General features: G+C 42.5%; 1 long non-coding RNA gene across 14 annotated transcripts in view; it reads left to right on the forward strand.

Moving 5' to 3' along the window:
- LOC110260765 (uncharacterized) overlaps window positions 1–14,972 on the forward strand; it is a 48,695-nt gene that overhangs the window by 25,735 nt on the left and 7,988 nt on the right. For 4 of the 14 annotated variants that reach the window (XR_014804051.1, XR_002344168.2, XR_014804063.1 and 1 more), the window contains one exon: window positions 8,224–11,463. The exons of 1 other annotated variant lie outside the window; for it this stretch is intronic. This is a non-coding gene — a long non-coding RNA (uncharacterized LOC110260765). Of the gene's footprint in view, window positions 1–8,179; window positions 12,447–12,500; window positions 12,674–14,972 lie in introns of those variants that run through there. 9 more of the 14 variants (XR_014804053.1, XR_014804052.1, XR_014804057.1 and 6 more) reach the window with 4 other exon arrangements.

Here is a 14,972-nt window from a genome sequence, read left to right on the forward strand (position 1 = left end):
CATGCACTCTAGGTCCATCAAGCAGAACAAAAGCATAATATTCGCTTCATGAATTTAGGTGCTTATTTGGTGGGTGCATGTGTATTTACAAATATTATATACTCTTATTGGATTGATCCTTTTATCATTATGTTATTTTTTTTCTTGTTACAGTCATTTTTTCTGATACAAATCTTGCAACCACAGCTTTCTTTTTTTTCCCCCACTTGCCTGAAATACTTTTCCCAATTCCTCACTTTCAGTTTGTGTATGTCTTTAGTTGTGAAACGAGTCTCTTGTAGGTAGCATGTAGATGGGTCTTGTTTTTCTATCCACTCAGCCACTCTAACCCTTTTGATTAAAGCATTTAGTTTATTACATTTAAAATAATTATTGATAGGTGTGTTCTTATTGCCATTTAAAAAATTATTTCCTAGTTGTTTTTGTAGTTCTTCTACATTGCTGTCTTTGCTCTCTTATGATTTGATGACTATTTTTAGTGTTATGTTTAGATTCCTTTCTCTTTATTTTTTGTATATCTATTATAGATTTTTGGCTACTGTGCGGTTCATATGTTATAACCTATGTATATAAGTGTCTATTTTAAGTTTATGATATCTTAAGTCCAAATACACTCTAAAAGTCTTAAATTTTATTCCCACCTCCATGTTTTATGTTTTTGACATTTTACTTTACATCTTTTAATTTTGGAAGTCTCAACTTCCTATTGTACACACACAAAATTTTACTATTTTTAAGAAAACCTCACAATAGCTTTATGTTTGCCTTTATCAGTGAGATTTTTTTCTTTCATAGTTTTCCTATTTCTTATAGTGACCTTTCCTTTTCCATTTAAAGAAATCCTTTAAATTTCTTGTAAAAGTGGTTTAGTGGTAGCGAACTGTTTTAGCTTTTGTTTATCTGGGAAACTCTTCATCTCTCCTTCAATTCTTTTTTTTTTTTTTTTGTCTTTTTGTCTTTTGTTGTTGTTGTTGTTGCTATTTCTTGGGCCGCTCCCGCCGCATATGGAGGTTCCCAGGCTAGGGGTTGAATCAGAGCTGTAGCCACCGGCCTACGCCAGAGCCACAGCAACGCGGAATCCGAGCCGCGTCTGCGACCTACACCACAGCTCACGGCAACGCCGGATCATTAACCCACTGAGCAAGGGCAGGGATTGAACCTGCAACCTCATGGTTCCTAGTCGGATTCGTTAACCACTGCGCCACGACGGGAACTCCTCTCCTTCAATTCTTAATAATGACCTTGTTGGGTAGGTATTCTTGGTTGTGCTTTTAGCACCTTGGGTATATCATGCCACTCCCTTTGGGCCTGCAAAGTTTCTGCTGAAAAAGAATCTGATAGTCTTATGGAGATCCCCTTGTACATAACTAGTTGTTTTTTTCTTGGTGCTTTTAAGATTCTCTTTTTATTTTTAACCTTTGACATTTTAATTATAATGTGCCTTGGCGTGGGTTTCTTGGAGTGCATCTTGTTTAGACCTCTCTTTGATTCCTAGACCAAATGTCTGTTTCCTTTACTAGGTTAAGGATATTTTCAGGTTTATGTCTTCAAATAAATTCTCTGACCCTTTCTATCACTCTTCTCCTTCTGGGTCCCCTATAATGTGAATATTAGAATACTAGTATGCTTGAGGTCCCTTAAACTATCATTTTTTTTTAATTACTTTTTTTTTTTTTTTTTTCCTATCCTGACTAGATGATTTATACTACTAGGTCTTCAGATTCCTGATCTGTTCTTTCACATCCTTTAATCTGCTATCGATCCCTTTATTATATTTTTCATTTCTACTGTGGTATTTTTCCATTATAATTGCTTTTTTATATTTTATATTTCTTTGTTGAAGGTCTTACTGAATTCATTCATTCTTATCTCCAGTTTGGTTGGCATTTTTATGACTATACCTTTGAAATATTTATCTGCTTTTTTTTTTTTCAGTTCTCTTTCTCTAAGGCTTTATCTCATTCTTTCATTTGGAAGGTCTTCCTTTTTCTACTCATTTTGCATAACTCTTTGTATTTGTTTCTTTGTATTAGGTACTTTAGCTATAGCTTCCAGTCTTGAAAGAGTGACCTTATGAGGAAGGTGTTCTGTAGGGCTCAGTGTAGCCATCCCTGTGGTCACCAGAGCCAGGTGTTCCAGGTGGAATCCCCTCTGTGGGCTTCGTGCACCCTCCTGTTGTGATTGGGTCTGTTTGTTGTGAGTGCCCTTGTCAGGCCAGCTGGCTGAGCAGTCTGGCTGTGACTGTCGCAGGCATGCTGATGTGAAGGGCTTGCTCCTAGCATGACTGGCTGTGAGGCCTGGCTGCAACTATTGCAGGCATGCTGGCATATGATGCCACTTTAGAGGGGCATCAGTGCAGAGTGACACAGCTTGCCAGGTGGGGTGGGGTTGGAACTGCTTTGGTGGGGCCAACCACAGCAAGTAGGTTGGGTGGGACTGGTTCTCAAGAGATGCTGGAGCGGTGCACACGGTATTAGTTAGGTGGAAGGAGAGTAAAATAAATGGCACCCTTCAGTGCTTTTGCTCTGAGAGAAAGTTCTAGCATATCCCTGCCCTCTGGCACATGCCCTATAATTAGTCAATAAATTTCCTTCTCATATGATATAGGCACTTTTCAACCTGCTGCCTCCATGCTGGAATTTGGAGCAAGTGAGTTTGTGTTCAAGAACTGCAAGAGCAGAGTCATTTGTGCAGATTTCTGGCTCTCCTGGATGTAAGCACCACTAGTTTTCAGAGACATTCACCATGGTGTCTTGTCTTCCTAGTGCAGGTAACTCAGGCTGGGAGTTGGATGTGGGCCTTGGACCACTTTCTCCTGAAGGTTGGCCTCCATGCTTGTGACATCCCTCCCACTTGTGAGTTGCTCTACCATGGGTATTGGTTCTGACCAAATTGCATCTTTGTCTCTCCTACCTGTGTTGATGTGGCCTTTTCTTTATATCTTTAATTGTAGAAAATCTGTTCTGCTAATCCTCATGTCTTAGAGATAGTTGTTCTATATTTAGATGTAGTTTTGGTGTGTCCATGGGAGAGGGCACCTCAGGATCTTCCTACTTTACTATCTTGATTTGGACCCCTCAGAATTTACTGTCCTATCTCTTCAATCAGATTGTCATATTTCAGCTTGTGGTAAGAGACTAACTCTTAACCATATTTTCTCAAGGTGAAGACTTTAATGGGAGTTTCTCAAAGTGTGGTCCTCAATATCCCATATGAAGGATATCTAGAAAGTCTAACTAAACATGCAGATTCTAAGGCCCCACCCATCTTACTAATCCTGTATTGCCTACAGTGAGGACCGAGAACAGGGATTGCAACAATCCTTTCCCCTGGTGATGCCTATGCACACTAAATTTGAGGACTGCAGCCTCATAGGCACAAGGAAGATATATGATGTCTGGCTTGAACTGCTTCCCACTGACATTCCTAAGATACCCTCGGGTTAAGTCTCTGAGGGCCATAGGGACCAGCAGGCTGGGCCTAAGAGTAGAATTTGTACATGCATTCATTTAACAAACATTAATCATGATCTTACTCTGCTAGGTATAGGTATATGATGGGGAGATGGACTGAAACAGTCTCCACCTCTGGATTGTAAAACTTAAAGAATCTGCAAATAGTCCCTTCATCACCATTTTTCTCTTCATTTCCCTTTTTTTATTCCTCATATATTTTGCGGTATCTTCTGTTAGCCAGATTGTGTTCTATTGTTTTTACAAGACAGACAAAAAGCCTCCCCTCTTATAGAGTTCACGTTTCAGCAAGGAGAAAAGGAAAATAAACAAGTAAACCAAGATCCCCAAGTTAATTACAGATTGCGACCACCACAAGGAGGTAAATAAACAAAGTACTGTGTGAAGGGATTGACTTTAAAGGATGAGGTGGCATTTGAGCTGAGAATTGATGGATGAACGTCTTTTGGGTCATGTCTGCAACTGGGGCAGATTGATGAGTCATTTGAAGCACACATACCTAAGATGTCATGGTGATGAGGAGGGTGGTGGTGAGGGTGGTGAGGAGGGTGGTGGTGAGGGTGGTGATGAGGATGGTGGTGAGGGTGGTGGTGAGGGTAGTGATGATAGTGATGCTGGGGATGATGACTGTGGTGGTGATGGGGATGGTGATGATAATCACGATAGTTATTACTTACTGAGCATTTCCTGTGCATCGGACTGGGGTTTGTGTTAAACATGTTTTTGTTTTCTTTGGAGAGCCCTACTTGAGGCACACAGAAGTTCCCAGGCTGGGGGTCGAAGTGGCGCTGCAGCTGCCAGCCTGCGCCACAGCCACGGCAACCCCAGATCCGAACCGAGACTGCAACTTATACCACAGCTTAGGGCAATGCCGGACCCCTAACCCACTGACTGAGGCTAGGGCTCCAACTCACATCTTCATTGAGACTATGTGAGGTCTTTAAACTTCTGAGCCACAGTGGGAATTCCACGTGTTAAAAACATTTTTTTGTGCTCTATTTTGTTCGATCTTGGCAGAATGCCTAGGAGACTGATGTTATTACTCCCACTTGCAGATGAAGAAACTGAGGCAACAGGGATGTTAAGTGTTTTGTTCCGGTCAAACCAGTCATGGCAGATTGGACCATCAAACTTAGCCCTGTGTGATGGCAAAGCTTGTCCTCTTTGGTGCTACACAGCTTCCCATTATCATGGTGCAAGGCTGCTCCTGCTGACTGCAGACGGAGCGTGATGAAATAGAGTGCACAGGCTTATTATGACAATGAGGATGGCTAATATTAAAAACATACAATAGTATGGAGTTCCTGTTGTGGCTCAGTGGGTTAAGAATCCAACTACTATTGGAGTTCCCATCGTGGTGCAGCAGAAACAAATCTGACTAGGAAGCATGAGGTTGTGGGTTCAATCCCTGGCCTTGCTCAGTGGGTTAAGGATCTGGCATTGCTGTGAGCTATGGTGTAGGCTGCAGATGCAGCTCAGACCTTGCATTGCTGTGGCTGTGGAATAGGCAGGCAGCTGTAGCTCCGATTGGACGCCTAGCCTGGGAACCTCCATGTGCCATGGGTGCCACCCTAAAAAGACAAAAGACAAAAAAAAAAAAAAAGAATCCAACTACTCTCCATGAAGGTGTGTGTTCAATTCTTCTGACTTCACTCAGAAGGTTTAGGATCCAGTATTACACAAGCTGTGGCATAGGTCACAGATGCAGCTCTGATCCTGTGTTGCTGTGACTGTGGTACAGACCTGCAACTGCAGCTCGCATTTGACTCCTAGCCTGGGAACTTCCATATGCTGCAGGTGCGGCCCTATTAAGAAAAAAACCCCCACATAATAGTGATGATTTAACACCGCTGAGCCTCTACTCTGTGCAAGGCACTGTGCAAAACGTCATATATTTATTGACTCTTGCAATCCTTAGAATAAACCTTTGGGATTCAGGTGACAAAATTGGGGTTTAGAGTGGTTAAGCAATTTGGTCAAAAATCCCTCAGTTGGTAAGTGGAAGAATGATATTCTCTTGCCTCTGCTTCTCTAATGAAAGGAGCTAAGGTCTGGGCAAAGACCTTGGACACACACATGATACAGCTCAAAATAATTAACCTCCCCCTAATCCCACCCTAGTCTTTTTTCATCTGGCCAGGTTCCCAATGCCTGTGACTTCCGTTTCTCACTTTTTGGGACACCTGTTACAGAACCACCATGCTTTTCCTCTCCTATGCTGACTTCCGAGGGTTAACCATTATTTGCAAGTATCTGGTTGTGTCACAGGAGAGTATGCCACCTTTTAAAAATCTTTAGGTGAATGTACTTTCAATCTAGCGTTAAATTACCTTCAATCATTAACAAGCCAGTATGGGTTTGTCTGTCATCCTTTTTTCCATAGGTAAGGGGTTGCCGAAAACAGGGCACAGAAGATCTAGGTTGTGATGGGAGGAGGCTGCCTGTCTGGTCCTGAGACTGTGGCAGGTTTGGAGAGTGATGTCATAGAAAAGACTCTGAAAAATGGGGCTGGATGGGAAGATGGAGACTCCCAGGATTGCGATTCCCCAGGAAAGGATGGAGGCTCCTGGGACTGGAGGGTGGCTGGAGAAGGAAAGTAAACTTCGGCATTTTTCCCAGTGTGCTCCTTTCTGCTAGTTCATATTGAATCAACAAAAACACCACAACAATGGCCCCAGTCTTTATTATAGGTCTCTATGTAACAGCAGTGATGGCATCGGATGGCAGTGAATACCTGATTTATTATAACATGTTGTTGCTTTGCTTTTCAATAGAGGTTAAAATCTGAGACTTGTCCCATTGCTGGCAAATCTACTACTTTTAGAGTTTTGGACTCGTTCTGCTTGGGCTGTGCTGTGGCTTGGATGGGACTACATTTGGGGGATGACCTGGCCCCATTCCCTTCACCTCTGTGTTGATTTGGGTTGGGATTAGTGGGAGATGGTTTCATTCCTTGTGATTTGGGGTTGAGTTGAATTGAGCTGGGGAGAAAAAGTAGAGATTCTCTACCCACCAACCCTAAATTTTCAGGTCCCTCCCAGTGTGATATTAGCATCTGTCAACTGGTTACACGTTTTGAAGTCGCTATTATTGTTTCAAACTTAAATCTGGAAAAGTGGTGGGATCTTATGCATTCAAAGAGTGGCTTTTAGCTTCACCTTAGTCTTGGACTTTGGTATGAAAACACCTTTTATCACTCGTGTTTGGTTTTCTTGTGTTTTCTTTTTATGGCTGCACCTGTGGCATATGGAAGGTACAAGGCGAGGGGTTGAATCAGAGCTGCAGCTGCTGACCTACACCACAGCCAGGGCAATACTGGATCCTTAACCCACTGAGTGAGGCCAGGAATCCAACCTGCATCCTTATGGATGTTATGTTGGTTCCTTAACCTGCTGAGCCACAGCAGGAGCTCCCATCTTCTTTTCTATCCAGACTAATTATATGTAACTAGCTATTCATATTGCATGCATTAAAACTGTTCATTGTCCAAAAAGGATTAAAACTAGGTTTATGTAATATTTCACAGCATAGTTGAAGTTTTTGAAAAAGCTAGGGATTTATAGCTGGCATCTCTTATGTGTGGAGGTTGGAAAAATCAGTAAACTAGCAGATCAGCTGCCTTGGGCTCTGGTTCTAGCTGTGGGACAGTGGACAGATTCCCTTGTCTCTTCAGGCCTCAGTTTCCACATTTGCAAGGTGAGGTCAGAGGTGAAGGGTGGGGGATGGGAGGCTGCACTAGCTGACTCCTCTGCATCCTTCCGACCATGATTATTTTTCTTTTTCATTTTAGGACTGCACCTGTGGCATGTGAAAGTTCCTGGGCTCGGGGTCAAATAGGAGCTGCAGCTGCAGGCCTACACCACAGTCATGGCAACACCAGATCTGAGCCATATCTGTGACCTATGCTGTAGCTTGAGGCAATGCTGGATCCTTAACCCACTGAGTGAGGCCAGGGATCAAACCTGCATCCTCATGGACACTAAGTCAGATTTTTAACCTGCTGAGCCACAACAGGAACTTCTTGATTATTTTTTCTTAAAGGTGACTTTTGTCTCCTACAAACTGTCCCACTGTGTCACTGTTGTCATATTTTTGCACACTAATGTGTGGTTTCCATCCTTATTTTTAAATCATTGTGGCAATCTTTGCAGTGAATTCAGATTCTAGACTTGGCCTCTCAGGCTCTGATTGCAATGCTGTGATACTTGGTTAAAAAGGTTTCCATTGATTCTTTAAAGAAAATTTTTTTTGGCTGCACCTAGAATCTGGAAAGAATTTGGCTGGAAGTTCCTGGGCCCGGGATTGAACCCATGCCACAGCAGCAACCCAAGCCGCTGCAGTGACAAATGATGGCTCCTTAACCCACCGTGACGCAAGAGAACTCTCGATTCTCTTAAATTGTCTGATGTGTCTCCTCTTTGGGTTTCCAAATTGCAACTTTGAACACAATCTTTTCTTATTAGTCCAGGCTTTGTTGAAATCTTCGGCAGCAGATATTAAAAAAAAAAAAAAAAATCAATGAGCTTCATGCCATGACTTTTTTTTTTTTTCCCTTTCAAATCTTTTTGGCAAGCTTCAAGGTGCTCATCTCACCCTAATTCACAAAGGGACTCCTTTTCCTGTTAATGGAAGAGCTAAAGATGGCTGAACAGGTTTACTGCCGTGTTCATAGGGAATAATCTCTGATAACTATAATTAACTTGTAGGCTCCTGTCATAGGTTGACTCACCAGAACCTTCACACTCTGCAGGATTGATATTCCTCTTTGAGATGCAAGCAGATGCCTCCACCAACTATCTCGAACCGGAATGCCGCAGCCTCCCCTTCGTCCGCATTTATCCTTGGCAGGAGCACCGTCTATTTTGGGAAGGTATTCTGACACGTTACCTCTTGGCTGCAGTGGCTCCAAGAATGTACTCAGTGAACGGAACAGCCCTCTTCCCCCATGCGACAGGCAGCCCCAGCGTGTGCTGTGGCAGACGAAGCTGGCCCAAGATCAGAGGAGCTAATCGGCATCGGGTTTATTCCGGGGCTCAGGGAAGATGCCTGATCGCTTGGGAACAGCTTTTCTGGGGCTTTCTCTCCTGGTGGCCGGTCCTGTTGTGCAGAAGGGCTGGAGAGCTGTACGTGGGAATTCACACCAGGGTCATTCGATGAACATGTGTATGTTTCCGAACTTCATGTTTGGGCTCTTCTGAGGACGTTTCCGAAGGCGCATTTTTTTTTCCTGGTGATTCTGTGGGCTGCCTGCTCCTCGGGGAAAGCTGTTCTTCCTTGCTTGGGTTTGGGGGACGGGGAGGGAGAGGGTCTGCAGCTTCCCTCTCTGGAGAAGGTGGGGATCAGGATGAGGCAGCATGTAGAGAGCAAAGGAAACAGCACAGGCCTATGTGACATGCAAACAAATGTGTATGGAAATAAAAACTAAGGGATTTCTATGAAATAGGGCCAAGGTTTATTTTCCATATCTGGGCCAGATCTGCAGGACAGATCGCACCCAATGAGAATAAGTAAAATTTGAATAGAATTAGTAGTGAGCGGGGTGCTTCAGTGGGATTTCCTAATGGAATCCACTCCAGGGATGGTGTTATGGTCATTTTCTGGTATGCGGAAGTTCCGGGGATGGAACATGCGTGACAGCTGTGACCTAAGCCAAGGCTGTGACCATGTTGATCCTTAACCCACTGAGCCACCAGGGAACAACTCTGTGGTTATTTTTTTCTAAACTATTTATTGATTTTCTGGAAGTCCATCTTCTCCATATTCTCAAACCCTAACCCCCCAGCAGCTAAGCCCCCTTAGTAAGAGGATATGCCAGTGGGTGCTAGTGACATTTACCAAAAAACCAAACAACAACAACAACAAAAACCCCAACAACCCAGAGTGTCTCAAAGGAGAAAAAGGAGAGAAGTCTACTCTGAATGCTGTTTATAGTAAATATTTTAAAAATTACAGAGCAGCGGTTGTCAAGTTTTCTGAAGTAAAACTACATTTGATTTGTTTTCAGGCATCCTAAGAAAGTCTTAACTTATTCTTTCTGAAATTTTCTTTAATCTCTTTTTTGGGATCGTGAATCCCCCCCAACCCCATCCCCAAATGGTTTCTTGTTAAGTCAGTTGTTAGAAGCGGTACAAATTCAGAAACCTCTCTGACATTATCCTGTGGGACGGTAAGTCTCACCACAACATGTGTCGCGAGTAAGGAAAACTCTACCAGTTGTTGACAGTAAGGTCTACGTGATCAATCACCTTGGCAAAAACAAACAAACAAACCAACAAACCCCAACAAAAAGCGAGAACACCAACAAACTAGAAATAAATTATTATTAGACAGGTCACATTTTTTTTGGAGTTATCGATCAATTAGGACTGATGAGATTGCTGTGAATCTTGGTTGGTGCCAGCAAGCCTGGAGGAGGAACCACAGATTTCCCTACATCTGGGAACCACGTAAAGCCCTCCATGTCTTGACAGCTCCAAGATTCCAAGAGAGATCGATTGCAAGATTTAGGAAGAGGTGATAGAGGATCAGGACATTTCCTAAGGATAAGCGACCTGCTGGGAGGGATTCACAGCATTAACTCCAACCAAGTGTCATCAACCCTCCGTTCCCAGGAATTGCTCCAGACAACTCACCATTTATGCTAGACATGTGTATTGCTTTCCATCCAGTTGTACTGGAGAAGGTGGAACAATTGTTTCTGGACACTAGGTTCCATAATGTTATTTTTTGTGCGTCTGAAGCCTTCTTTTAATAGTGAGTACCTTTAGCAGGGATGTTTCATACGGTTATAAGCCATTGAGACTGGAAGAGTAGAACAGGAGACTGCTGTCTCCAGTCTGCTGACTGTGCTAACAGTTTCCAAGTTCTAAGCCACATGCCTAGGGTGGCCATCTAAATCTGTAATCTGGAAAATCTTAGCACTCGAACCTATGTTAGGCAACTTTTTGAAAATTCTGTCAAATTTTAGAAGAAGTAAAAGTAGTTGAATTAAAATAGAGGAAAAGAGAGTAAGAATTAACTGCCCAGTAGTCTTCATAAAACTAATGTTATTACTTTGCAAGCTCTTTGCAATTATACACGAAAGCCAGGCAACATCTTCAAAATTTCCCTCTTTTCTTGTCATCATTAATGATATTCTCCATTTGTTATTCTTTTAAAGTGAAGCATTTCCAAGTGAATGAATAGGAATTCTTATTAAGGAGATAAACAGAGCAGTGTTGCAAAGAAGACAATGCAGTTTCTGGATGGGATAATCTGTTGTTACTTTAATGACAATACTTGCAGCTAAATTGTTTGGATTACTGCTCCACTGTAAAATACAGTACAATTTATGTTTTTCTTCATTTTGAGAGTTTAAACAAAGCATATTTTAAATGAGAGCACGAATTATATTCCAGCATTTTCACCTTTAGAATTCCCATTTTGGTTTTCTTCTGATTAAATGCGATCTCAAAAAAGAGAGTATCTGAGTATAAAAAGAAATAGCCGGAACACAATTACTTAAAAATATTCCACTTTGCATTTCTAATACATTTCAGAAGGTGGAATGAATATTTTATGCAGAATCCACTTTTGACTTGAAGATGGCTTTATATTTAAAGGTCTCTACCCAAATGTACTCTCAAAAAGAATGTATTCAGCTACCATTGTTTTCATGTCCAAGCTACTGTCAGAAAAAGGGAGTATTTGGTGATATTTCAAGAGTAATTTTTCCAATTGTAGAAAAAATAAATTCGAATCTTTATGCTAATGTGGTATACTCAGCTGACCTTTGATTCTTCATATGGCTGAGTAAACAGATGCCATCATTTTTAGGTTATCATGTGAAAGTGAAAGTGTGGTACCTCTATCCAGACTCCAAAGGTGGGAAAATCAGACTGTAATGCTATTTATTGAACATCAAGTCTATGCTGTGGATGCTCCTCATAGCACCTTAGTGAGAACTATGTATACGTGTGAGTGGTGCAGATAAAGGCGTCTTGGTAAAGCAGTGTTTGGCATGGTGTACTGTCCCTGTGTGACTCATTCTGCCCTGTCCCCTCATTCCCTCTCCTGTGCTTGGTGGAGCTGAGGCTCCCGTGATCTGAGTACCTCCTTCTCTGGCACTGGTGATGGGAAGGATTGTGATCTGCTGAAACATACACTCCACTGAGCCAAAGACTAAAATATCCAAAAGGTGCTACTGCCCAGTTTACTGTATCCCATAGTACAGGAGTTACAGGTACACATAACCATATACAGGACTTAGAGACTCAGAGAAGGTCAAGGCTGGGCAGAGCCTTTGAGATTATTTTGCAGAGTGGATTTCACAGTTTCCCCAGGGTATGGGTGTTGGGAAAGGGGACAGAAAGGAAGTCTCGATCCCTTTCACCAAGAACAGGTCAGCTTTTGTTTTACGTACTGTGGTTCTGAGTAGGATTTCTTTAGGGAAAGCAGTGTTGTGCCATTTTTCCTACTAAAATATTTGAGAACCGCTGAACCTTTCTTCTTACAAGTAAGAAACTAGAGGCCCAAAGTTCTGTGCATCTTAATTCGACATAGCTTGCAAATAAAGAGGTTTTACCCAGGCTTGGAATTCTTGTGAAGCCAGTATGGAACAAATGCATCATTCTGGGGGAAACTTCTTGGCTGGAGAGCCATGAACGAAGTGTCTGTTTGCCATTGTTCTACTCTTGCAAGCACACAACCACAGTATGTGGGCTTGTGTATGTGGAGGTGTGTGGGCACCCATGTGCTGCTTGTGTTAAAGTGTGGGAGCCATGTAGAACTAGGGGATCAGTTTGGTCCCCTAGTAGCTGAAGGGACAGTGCTTAGAGCACTTCCTAACTTGGCAGGTGCTACTTGCTGTAGGGATCAGAAGATAAATACAATCCCAATTCCCGTGGCCCCTATTGCCACCAGTGTGACTTTGATACTCTGATGTGAGATTGAAGACCTCTGGATGTTTGGGTGAGGCCGTTAGAGTGTCCTGGAGTTCCTGTCCTGGCTCAGAGGAAACGAATCTGACTAGCATCCATGAGGATGCAGGTTTGATTCCTGGCCTGGCTCAGTGGGTTAAGGATCCAGCGTTGCTGTGAGCTGTGGTGTAGGTCACAGACATGGCTCAGATCCTGCATCGCTGTGGCTGTGGTGTAGGCCTGCAGCTGCAGCTCCGATTCAACCCTAACCTGAGGCCCTAAAAAGCCAAAAAAAAAAAAAAAGAGTATTCTGTTCTGGGTGTGGTATCCAGGCCCTTGAGTGCACAGCATGTAGGGGCAGGGGCAACAGGAAACTGTCCCCCGATGCCAGCATGGCAAAAAGCCCGTACCCACGGTTACAATCTGATTGAAATTGGTTGTTTCCAATTTTTCCAGAGGTAACAAAATATCTTGTGATAATTTCTGCTCTACAACAAAGGGACCCAGTCGTACATATCCATTCTTTTTCAGATTCTTTCCCACATAGATTATCACAGAATATGAGGTAGAGTTCTCTGTGCTACACAGCAGGTCTCTGTGGGTCAATCATGCCATGTATTTCAGTGTGCATATGCCAATCCCAATCCTCCAGTCCATCACTCCCAGTATCCCCCCCACATGTCCCTTTGGGTAAACATAACCTTTTCTTTTTTTTGGCCTTTTGTTTTTTTATTAGGGCTACACACGTAGCATATGGAAATTCCCAGGCTAGGGGTCTAATCAGAGCTGTAGCCACCAGCCTACACCATAGCCACAGCAACGCCAGATATGAGCCGCACCTGCCAGCTATACCACAGCTCACAGCAATGCCAGCTCCTTAACCCACTGAGCGAGGCCAGGGATCAAACCTGCATCCTCATGGATGTGAGTTAGCTTTGTTTCCGCTGAGCCACTACGGGAACTCCCCCCCGCTTTTTTTCTTTTTATAACTTTTTCAAAGTCTCTGAGTCTGTTTCTATTCTGAAAATAAGTTCAATAAGTTCTTTTGCAACCTTTTTTTTTAAGATTCCTATGTAAGTGATATCATATGATGTTTGTTTTTCATTGTTTGACTAACTTCATTTAGTATCAAAAAAAACCAACCCAGTAAAAAAGGCAGAAGATATAAATAGACATTTCTCCAAAGAAGACATACAGATGGCGAAAAAACACATGAAAAGATGCTCACCATCACTAATTATTAGATAAATGCAAATCAAAACTATAATGAGGTACCACCTTGTACCAGCCAGAATGGCCATCACCAAAAATCCACAAACAATAAATGCTGGAGAGGGTGTGGAGAAATGGGAACCCTCTTACACTCTTGGTGGAAATGTAAATTGGTGCAACCCCTATGGAAAACAGTATGGATATTCCTCAAAAAACTAAAAATAGAACTGTCATATGATCCAGCAATCCCACTCCTGGGTGTCTCTCCAGAGAAAACCATGATTCAAAAAGATACGTGCCCCTCGGTGTTCATTGCAGCCCTGTTTTTTACAATAGCCAAGACATGGGCGCAACCTAAATGTCTGTCGACAGAGGAATGGATAAAGAAGGTGGGGTACATACGTGTAATGAAAAGTACTCAGCCATAAAAAGAGTGAAATAATGACATTTGCAGCAACATGGAAGGACATAGATATGTTGGTATTTGGAGGTGGGGCATCCGGGAGGTGATTGGGTCATAAGAAAGCAACTGTCATGTGTGGGATTTGTGCCTTTATACAAGAGGCCCCTAAGAGGTCTCTCACCCAGTCCCCCATGTGAGGGCACAGTGCAAAGATGGCCATCTGTGAGCCAGGAAGAAGGGCCTCACCAGACACCAAATGTGTGCCTTGAACTTGGACGTTCTGCCTGCAGAACAGTGAGAAATAAATTTCTGTTGTTTACATCCCACTTGGTCAATGGCATTTTTCTATAGAAACCTGAAGAGACAAAGCCCTTAAAATTAACACGGTTACAAACTGCCCTTAATAGAACACTTCATAGAGCTAGTATTTAGAGCCAGGAACAATTGTGAAGATGATTTATTTCACCTCTTGTCTTTCTGATGAAGGCACAGAGAAGTCAAGTGATTGACCCAAGTGCCACACAGCCAAACTGTACTAGAATCTAAGTTTCCAGCATCTGGTATAGGAACCTATGACATTTATAGATTTAACACTTGTCGTTTCAATTACCTACCCATGACCTAAAATCCATGACATGCAGTATTTATAATTTTGCTGAAATAGGGATTTGAATGTGAGTGGGCGAGGTTGTTCCATTGAGATGAGTCAGTTCCCTGGTGAATGAGCCTCGCTGACTGTTTCGTATCTCATCTTAACCCAGATGTGCTGTTTTCTTTAAAGGGGTCACTTGAATTGTTTGGTTTTATTTTATTGCCTGCCTGTAGCAAAATTTCAATAAGCTGTTTCTTAAATGAAGGAGTGAATGAAAGACTACATTTTATAGAGAAAATTATATGTTGCAGAGGCACTTACAAATATTGAGTATTCAAAATTTCTCATGACGTTAGTCTCTGTGAATGTTAAGGGTCAACTGCAGTTTGTATTAA

Source organism: Sus scrofa, chromosome 5 (genome assembly GCF_054392235.1).
Source record: "Sus scrofa isolate SSC_HxYL_T2T_F1_AM1 chromosome 5, Sscrofa_HxYL_maternal_Yorkshire_Landrace_v2.0, whole genome shotgun sequence".
In the NCBI taxonomy this organism is placed as follows: Eukaryota; Metazoa; Chordata; class Mammalia; order Artiodactyla; family Suidae; genus Sus; species Sus scrofa.